We start from the raw sequence: 9,659 nt of genomic DNA on the forward strand, positions 1-9,659 counted from the left end.
CTACTAATTTTATTTCTGAGACTCTAAGGAAAGTATCAGAAATGTAGACAACAAGGAATGTACAAAAACGGAAAATAAAGCATTATTTATAGACATGAAATGGACTCAATGGACATGAATTTGTGCAAACTCTGGAAGATAGTGGTAGACAGGCAGTCCTGTTGTGCTGCAGTCCATGCAGTCAAAAAGAGTGGGACAAGACTTAGTGATGGAACAACAACAAATAGATGTGAAAAGAATATGAATGAGGGATATTGTTAAATAAATTGTTGCTTATTTATATAAATAGATACTATTCAGTCTTTTAAAGGGTATTTAGAGAGTTTTAAAAATATTTCTGTCATATTCTGTAGTAAAAGTAGGTTGCCATATCATTTAGATGATACTATTTTAAATATATAAATATTACAGAAGAAAAACAATGAAATGTGTTAACCACAATAACTCCTCTGCTGTTATGTATATTTAAAAATTCTATCTCTGAAATTTCCTGGCAGTTCAGTGGTTAGGACTCCACACTTCCACTGCCAGGATGAAACATGGGTTCATTCTCTTGTTCAGGGTCTTAATTTTGCTTCATGGTGTGGCCAAAATAAAAATAAATTAATGAACTGAAATTATGCTTCTTTATATATTTTTAAATTTTTAATTGTGACCAAAAACCCCCTGGTAACATAAAATTAGAGATACCAAGGGAACATTTCATGCAAAGATGGGCTCAATAAAGGACAGAAATGATATGGACCTAACAGAAGCAGAAGATATTAAGAAGAGGTGGCAAGAATACACAGAAGAACTGTACAAAAAAGATCTTGATGCCCCAGATAATTTTGATGGTTTGATCACTCACCTCGAGCCAGACATCCTGGAATGTGAAGTCAAGTGGGCCTTAGGAAGCATCACTACAAACAAAACTAGTGGAGGTGATGGAATTCCAGTTGAACTATTTCAAATCCTGAAAGATGATGCTGCAAAAGTGCTGCACTCAATATGCCAGCAAATTTGGAAAACTCAGCAGTGATCACAGAACTGGAAAAGGTCAGTTTTCATTCCAATCCCAAGGAAAGGCTATGGCAATTAATGCTCAAACTACTGCACAATTGCACTCATCTCACACGCTAGTAAAGTAATGCTCAAAATTCTCCAAGCCAGGCTTCAGCAATACGTGAACCATGAACTTCCAGATGTTCAAGTTGGTTTTAGAAAAGGCAGAGGAACCAGAGATCAAATTATCAACATCTGCTGGATCATTGAAAAAGCAAGAGCATGCCAGAGAAATATCTATTGCTGCTTTCTTGACTATGTCAATGTCTTTGACTGTGTGGATTACAATAAACTGTGGAAAATTCTGAAAGAGATGGGAATATCAGATTACCTGACCTGCCTCTTGAGAAACCTATATACAGGTCAGGAAGCAACAGTTAGAACTGGACATGGAACAAAAGACTGGTTCCAAATAGGAAAAGGAGTATGCAAAGGCTGTACCTTGTCACGCTGTTTATTTAACTTATATGCAGAGTACATCATGAGAAACGCTGGGCTAGAAGAAGCATAAGCTGGAATGAGATTGCCGGGAGAAATCTCAATAACTTCAGATATGCAGATGACACCACCCTCATGGCAGAAAGTGAAGAAGAACTAAAGAGCCTCTTGATGAAAGTGAAAGAGTAGAGTGAAAAAGTTGGCTTAAAGCTCAACATTCAGAAAACTAAGATCACGGCATGTGGTCCCATCACTTCATGGCAAATAGATGGGGAAAGAGTGAAAACAGTGTCAGACTTTATTTGGGGGGGCTCCAAAATCAGTGCAGATAGTGATTGCAGCCATGAAATTAAAAGACGCTTACTCTTTGGAAGGAAAGTTATGACCAAACTAGACAGCATATTAAAAAGCAGAGACATTACTTTGCCAACAAAGTTCCATCTAGTCAAAGCTATGGTTTTTCCAGTAGTCATGTATGGATGTAAGAGTTGGACTATAAAGAAAGCTGAGTGCTAAAGAATTGATGCTTTTGAACTGTGGTGTTGGATAAGACTTGAGAGTCTCTTGGACTGCAAGGAGATCCAACCAGTCCATCCTAAAGGAGATCAGTCCTGGATGTTCACTGGAAGTACTGACATTGAAGCTGAAACTCCAATACTTTGGCCACCTGATGCAAAGAACTAACTCATTTGAAAAGACCTTTATGCTGGGAAAGATTGAAGGCTGGAGAAGAAGGGATCGACAGAGGATGAGATGGTTGGATGGCATCACCGACTCAGTGGACATGAATTTGAGCAAACTCTGGGAGCTGGTGATGGACAGGGAGGCCTGGCATGCTGCTGTTCATGGGGCACAAAAGTCAGACACGACTCAGCGACTGAACTGAACATCAAAATTACCATCTTAAACATTTTTACGTGAACAGGTCAGAATAGTTAATATTCACATTGTTGTGCGACATATCACCCAGACTAACTCATTTCGCAAAACTGAAAGTCTATACCCATTTAACAGCGACTCCTCACTTCTCTCTCCCCAGCCTCTGGTAACCAGTATTTTATTGATACTTTCTGCTTGACTATTTAAAATACATCAGTGAAGTGGAATCATGCAGTATTTCTCTTTCCATGATTGACAAATTTCACTTACATAATGTCTTCAAGGTCCATCCATGTTGAACATGCAACAGGATTTCCTTCCTTTATAAGGATGAATATTATTCCACTGTATGTATAGATCATGTTTTATTTGTCCGTCTACCAGTGGACATTTGGGTTGCTTCCACCTATTGGGATTTCTGACTAATGACTTCATGAACATGGGTGTACTAGTATCTCTTCAAAACTCTGCTTTCAATTGTTTTGGATACCAACCTGGAAGTGGGATTGATGGATCCTATGGTAGTTCTATTTTTAGTTATTTAAGGGACCACCATACTGCTTTCCATACCAGTTGTACCATTTCACAGTCCCACCAACAATACACAGGGGATAAGATTGCTCCACATCTTTGCCAACACTTGTTCTTTTTTGTTCATTTTGTTTTCCATCTCAATAGATGTGTAAAGGTATCTTATTGCGTTTTGGATTTGCATTTTTCTAACAACTTCTAACGTTAAATATTGTTTCACATACTTGTTGGCTCTTTATGCATTTTTGAACATGTCAGAATGTTTAGCATTAATTGCTTTTGTATCAAACAAACGAAACGTGATGACAATTAGGATCAGCTTTGCCTCCACTTTTGTAACATTAGCAAGAGTAAAAAAGCTTTCATTTTCCAGATCCCCAAATCCCCATTTGTGAAGTTAAAAAGCTAGACTAGCTAATCCCATATTCTTTTTTTTAATAAAGAACAAGGAGGCTAAACTAGCTAATCCCATATTTTTTAATGAAGAAAATAATCTTTCCTTGCTTTCTTTAGTGTTGTGAAAGTAGTTACATTAATTAATTTCCTAAATTTTGGAATAATTCTGAGAAGAACAGGTGAGTGGGTAAATTGATGATTTAGTGGTAGTTTTTTTCAGCACTTCTTCTTCATTAAGCACATTTTCAGTGCTCCAACTCTGTAGGGAGCATTCGACCAGGGGCCAAGAATACAAAGATAATGCAGTCTTGACCTTTCCTTGTTAAGTTACAAGTCTACTTGGAGAAGAAAGCTTGTAAGTAAACACTTACAATGCAACTTGAAGTTGATATAATACATATATAAATAAGGTTCTTTGGTGTTACAAAGAAGAAGACATCTGCTTCTAAGATGCTAAAAATGTGAAGAGTCATCTAATAGTGGGAAAAAGCTCATAACAGTTGTCCCCCAGACCTTGGTGTTTACAAAATCCATGGCATTCAAATTTAGTGAGAAGAAATGTAATATTTACCCAGCAAATACAAAGCAGAATTTCCATGAGCATTTAACCATTACATTTTTTTAAACTAACAAATGGCTAAAATGTTTTCCATTCAATCAAATGGTATTTTAGAAATTGTGGTCTACACAAAGGATGTCTCTTGCTGGGCAAAGTAATATAATCCGTTCTGTGTGGAGTAGGAAACTTTAATGATATATGCAGTTTTGTTATTAAAACTGAGTTATATATTTTGCTCTGTTCTGGAAAATTGTGACCCAGTATAACATATCTTCACATTGTTTATAACTTGAGGAAAATCAACATTTTGGGTTCCCAGTTCACACAGTAGGAATTACATTTGTTTTGGCCAAATATAATTTATATAACTGCAAGGAACAATAAAACATGAACTCTCCAGTGTTTTCTTACCTAAAAATAATATAGACTTTGTAAAACTGAAGAGATTATTATTATAAAGGAAAAGACAGTAACTTAAAAGGCCGAAGCTCATTTTACAAGACTCTTTAATGCCTGTGCAAATAGGCAGACACCTGTGTCCTCATTTTCCTTGACCCTAGCCACAGGATTGAGATTCCACACAGTAATAAATAACCTTGCAAATAAAACTTTGAAATATAATTTGCTTGAACAAGCTCAGTTCTTCTATGTTGAAAAGTCATTTTCAAAGTGACTCTTAAAATGACTCAGTATTCTTTATTTCCATGCCTACAAAGATCTTTTGTATGTGATGAAATCATCTGGTTCATCTTGTTAATAAAGTCCTCCTAGTTAGCAAAGGGACCACCCTGAATTTGGAGTTGTGAGTTAAGCGAATGAATGAATGCAAGAATTGATCAATCAAACATTCAATCAATAATTAGGCACTTATCTTTGAAGTCAACTAGTCTATGCAAGAATTGACTCTCCTACTTCAATATCATAATGTAAAATGTGATCCTATTCTCAAAAATGTGGAGATGATGAGGGAAAAGAGTAAAACTTCCTTTGAGGAAATAAGTGCAGAAGTCAAGTTGAACATATACTATAAACCCGCTGAATACTAAATCAATCAGACAACTAGAAAAAATATTGACATTTTGTGGGCAAGTACTATGTTCAAGGAACTGGTCCATGGTATCTTATTTAATCTCTAAAGTCTAAACAATCCCACAAAGTTGGCAGAATTATCGTTATTTTACATGTGAAGAAACTAGGGTCATGAATTTTAAGTGATATGTTCCAAATTACATAGCCAAGTACATGTTAGAGTTGACCCTCGACCACAAGTTGTCTGATTCTACCCACTGCACTCTAGCCGCTGTCCCACTTGAGATTCTGTTGGGTGAAGACGACAGGCTAGTACCAGTCACAACATAACCAGATGGCAGATGGGTCTAGCATAGCATTCCTACTACATGACACCTATCTATTCAAGCAATTCTTACCTTTTCTTAGACCTAAAACTTTCTCACTTACAGAACAGATTTTCCTGCCCTGTGATTTGCTTAGATTTCAAATTCTTCAGATTCCCAGTATAATTTTGATTTTGTCTTTTGTCTTCACGTCTATTTTAAACTGAGCTTTGAATTATATTTAATATTATTAGAGTTTCTAACTACATTGATTTTGTTCTAAAACAATCTATTCTGAATACCTTTGAGAAAGCGTCCTAAGGGCTTCCTTGGTGGCTCAAGTGGTTAGGAATCTGCCTGCAAATGCAAGAGATGGCAGATTCAATTCCTAGTTCGGGGAAATTCCCTGGAAAAGAAAATGGCAACCAGTATTCTTGCCTGGGAAATCCTATGGACAGAGGAGTTTGGTGGGCTACAGTCCATGAAATTGCAAGAGTCAGACACAATTTAGCGCCTAAACCACCACCATTACCATCACGGAATCCTAAATGGTTCAGACTTGTTTCTCAGGAGTTAGTGTGAGAGTTCATTTTCCTTTTTTTTAAAAAAAGTTTGCAGCCTCTCCAGGCATTGGATCATCTGGCTTAGGGCCAGACACTAGAGGGTGCCTAAGAAATATTATTTGATGATGAACTCGGATGTTGTCCACTTGCTTTTCAGAAATCATTCCTATAAATCATGACTTTGAAAACTTGTCAGCATTTTTCTCTCTCTTTTGTGGATTTCTTCAAAGGGAAAAGGAATGCCTGAAAAGTAAACATTCAAACAGCCAAAACTACATCCCAAGGAGTGTGGAATAAAAAAAATATATAGATACTTATAGATATATAAATATGTCTGTGAGATAAAAAGAGAACCCTGTGGATAACTCACAAAAAGCCTACTGGAACCTTATCAGTAGACTGGGCTTTGTCAGAGTGAAGCAGGTTTGTGAGGGGGCCCAGGCAACATATGTTTCTCCGGATTCCATATCCTTCTTCTCTGGAAGCTTGCTGTTAACATGACACCTCACATTTGTATAAGAATTCTGGCTTTTTGTTTTAAAGTCACACTTTTACACACATTATCTCTCAAGTGATATTTACAAAACCTGTACATTACTATTAATAGCATTACTATTCCTATTTGCTTGATGAAAAAAGAAAAAAAAAAAACCCAGAAAACTCTGAAGTTTAATGAGGATAAATTTTTTTTTAAATTTTTTTATTATTTGGTCGCTAATTACTTCACAGTATTTCAGTGGGTTTTGTCATACATTGACATGAATCACCCATAGAGTTACACGTATTCCTCATCCCGATCCCCCCTCCCTCCTCCCTCTCCACCCGACTCCTAATGAGGATAATTATTACATTCAGATCTTTAAGACTAAGTGGCAGAATCAGACTTTAATTATAGAACTTTTGTCTAGTATATTTATAGGGCAGGAACCCCATCCTTCTTCTTTCATACTTTTGACATATGTATATTTCCACACTGTTAACATAACCACGTTTCTTCACTTTTTCCTTCCAACTTAATCACCACATGTATCTTTCTTCATTAATGTATTCAGATTTTAGATAAAAATAAACTCATGAATAGCAAAAACAAGAGGGCATTAAATGCAAAACACGGATGCCCACACCACCTTTGCTGTTTAAAAAAAATAGCCGTAACCTGGTAGAGGATGGAGCATGATTAAGTAATGCCATGAATAAGGTGTGGTGTGTGCTCTGGGGTTTCAGAGAAGGCAGAAGGCTAATTGGGAAGATTGAAAAAGGTTTCTTTAGGAAAATGATGTCTTTCTTCTAAGTCTTGAAAGGCAGCAAAATTCCCAAAGAGCACCCCAAGCTTTGGTAATAGCAAAGACAATGTTGGTTAAGTTCAGGGCATTTGCAGAAAACAGTGAATATTCAATTTACTGGAGGATTGCTTGGATAAGCAGGACCGTGGGGAGAAAAGCCTAGCAAACAAGGGTTTAACCAGGTTTTAGACCAGCTCGGAGATCAGGGAAATGTTTTTTTAATGAGCATTGGCCATCACACTAGCCATGGGTCACATGTGACTATTGAATACTATTGAAAAGTGGTTGATGTGACTATGAAACTGAAATTTTGTCTCATTTGCTTTTTTTTTTCATTTATTTTTATTAGTTGGAAGCTAATTACTTTACAATATTGTGATTTCTGCCATACATTGACATGAATCAGCCATGGATTTACATGTGTTTCCCATCCGGATCCCCCCTCCTGCCTCCTTCTCCATCCTATCCCTCTGAGTCTTCCCAGTGCACCAGCCCTGAGCACTTGTCTCATGCATCCACCCTGGGCTGGTGATCTGTTTCACCCTTGATAGTATACTTGTTTCAATGCTGTTCTCTTAGAACATCCCACCCTCGCCTTCTCCCACAGAGTCCCAAAGTCTGTTCTGTTCATCTGTGTCTCTTTTTCTGTTTTGCATATAGGGTTATCGTTACCATCTTTTTAAATTCCATATATATGTGTTAGTATACTGTATTGGTCTTTATCTTTCTGACTTACTTCACTCTGTATAATGGGCTTCAGTTTTATCCATCTCATTAGGACTGATTCAAATGAATTCTTTTTAATGGCTGAGAAATATTCCATGGTGTATATGTACCACAGCTTCCTTATCCATTCGTCTGCTGATGGGCATCTAGGTTGCTTCCATGTCCTGGCTATTATAAAGAGTGCTGCAATGAACATTGGGGTACACATGTCTCTTTCAGATCTGGTTTCCTCAGTGTGTATGCCCAGGAGTGGGATTGTTGGGTCATATGGCAGTTCTATTTCCACAGCAAACATTATCCTCAATGATGAAAAATTGAAAGCATTTCCCCTAAAATCAGGAACAAGACAAGGGTGCCCACACTCACCACTACTATTCAACATAGTTTTGGAAGTTTTGGCCACAGAAATCAGAGCAGAAAGAGAAATAAAAGGAATCCAGATAGGAAAAGAAGTGAAACTCTCCCTGCTTGCAGATGACATGATCCTCTACATAGAAAACCCTAAAGACTCTATCAGAAAATTACTAGAGCTAATCAATGAATATAGTAAAGTTGCAGGATATAAAATTAACACAGAGAAATCCCTTGCATTCCTATACACTAACAATGACAAAACAGAAAGAGAAATTAAGGAAACAATACCATTCACCACTGCAACAAAAAGAATAAAATACATAGGAGTATATCTATCTAAAGAAGCAAAAGACCTATACATAGAAAACTATAAAACACTGATGAAAGAAATCAAAGTGGACACAAATAGATGGAGAAATATACCCTGTTCATTGATTGAAAGAATCAATATTGTGGAAATGAGTATGCTACCCAAATCAATCTATAGATTCAATGCAATCCTTATCAAGCTACCAACGGTATTCTTCACAGACCTAGAACAAATAATTTCACAAATTGTATGGAAAAACAAAAAACCTCAAATAGCCAAAGCAATCTTGAGAAAGAAGAATGGAACTGGAGGAATAAACCTGCCTGACTTCAGGCTCTACTACAAAGCCATAGTCATCAAGACAGCATGGTACTGGCACAAAGACAGAAATATAGATCAATGGAACAAAATAGAAAGTCCAGAGATAAGTCCACTTACTTATGGACACTTTATCTTCGACAAAAGAGGCAAGAATATACAATGGAAAAAAGACAACCTCTTTAACAAGTGGTGCTGGGAAAACTGGTCAACCACTTGTAAAAGAATGAAACTAGAACACTTTCTAACACCATACACAAAAATAAATTCAGTTACTTTTATTTCTAAATGCAAAATCCGCATGTGACTAGAGACCACCATTTTGGACAGGGAAGTTCAAAGGGGCCTTGGATGATAAACTGAGGCTATCACGGAGTTCTACGTTTACCCGGGGGGAAAGAGATACTTGCTGACTGAAGGAAAGAGACTTACTAAGAGATTTCAGAGAGGCTAAGACTATGGCCAAAATCATCCCCTTGCCTTTTTTAGGCCTTAAGGGAAACTGAATATCAGCCTAACAGCCACTGGAGTTTCTCGGAGATCAAATTCTGGAAATATGTACTCCAATACCTTCTTTGTTCACAACAATGAAAATCTTCAAACTTCCAGAGGTACTAATTTCTGCCATCTTAATCTCACCCGAACTGTACAGTATTTCTTTGAAATATCAGCAGCAGAACTTGTGAAAGGATTTTAGTCCTGAATCCTCAGTTATAATTTTATTGTTTGAGTTTTCTTATTAAAACAAAACCTGTGATAAGGAATCTTGGCTTTTCCTATACATTTACCTGAATTCAGGCATTTGACTATATAAACCTAAAGAAAACAGTGAAGTCGTCCATAGCAACATGTTAGTTAAGGCTGGAATTGTTCCTTCAGTCACAGAAGCCTGAGATCTTAAAATTGAAATTGACCTTAAAAGAA

The sequence above is a fragment of the Muntiacus reevesi genome, chromosome 3 (assembly GCF_963930625.1).
Source record: "Muntiacus reevesi chromosome 3, mMunRee1.1, whole genome shotgun sequence".
NCBI classification, from domain to species: domain Eukaryota; kingdom Metazoa; phylum Chordata; class Mammalia; order Artiodactyla; family Cervidae; genus Muntiacus; species Muntiacus reevesi.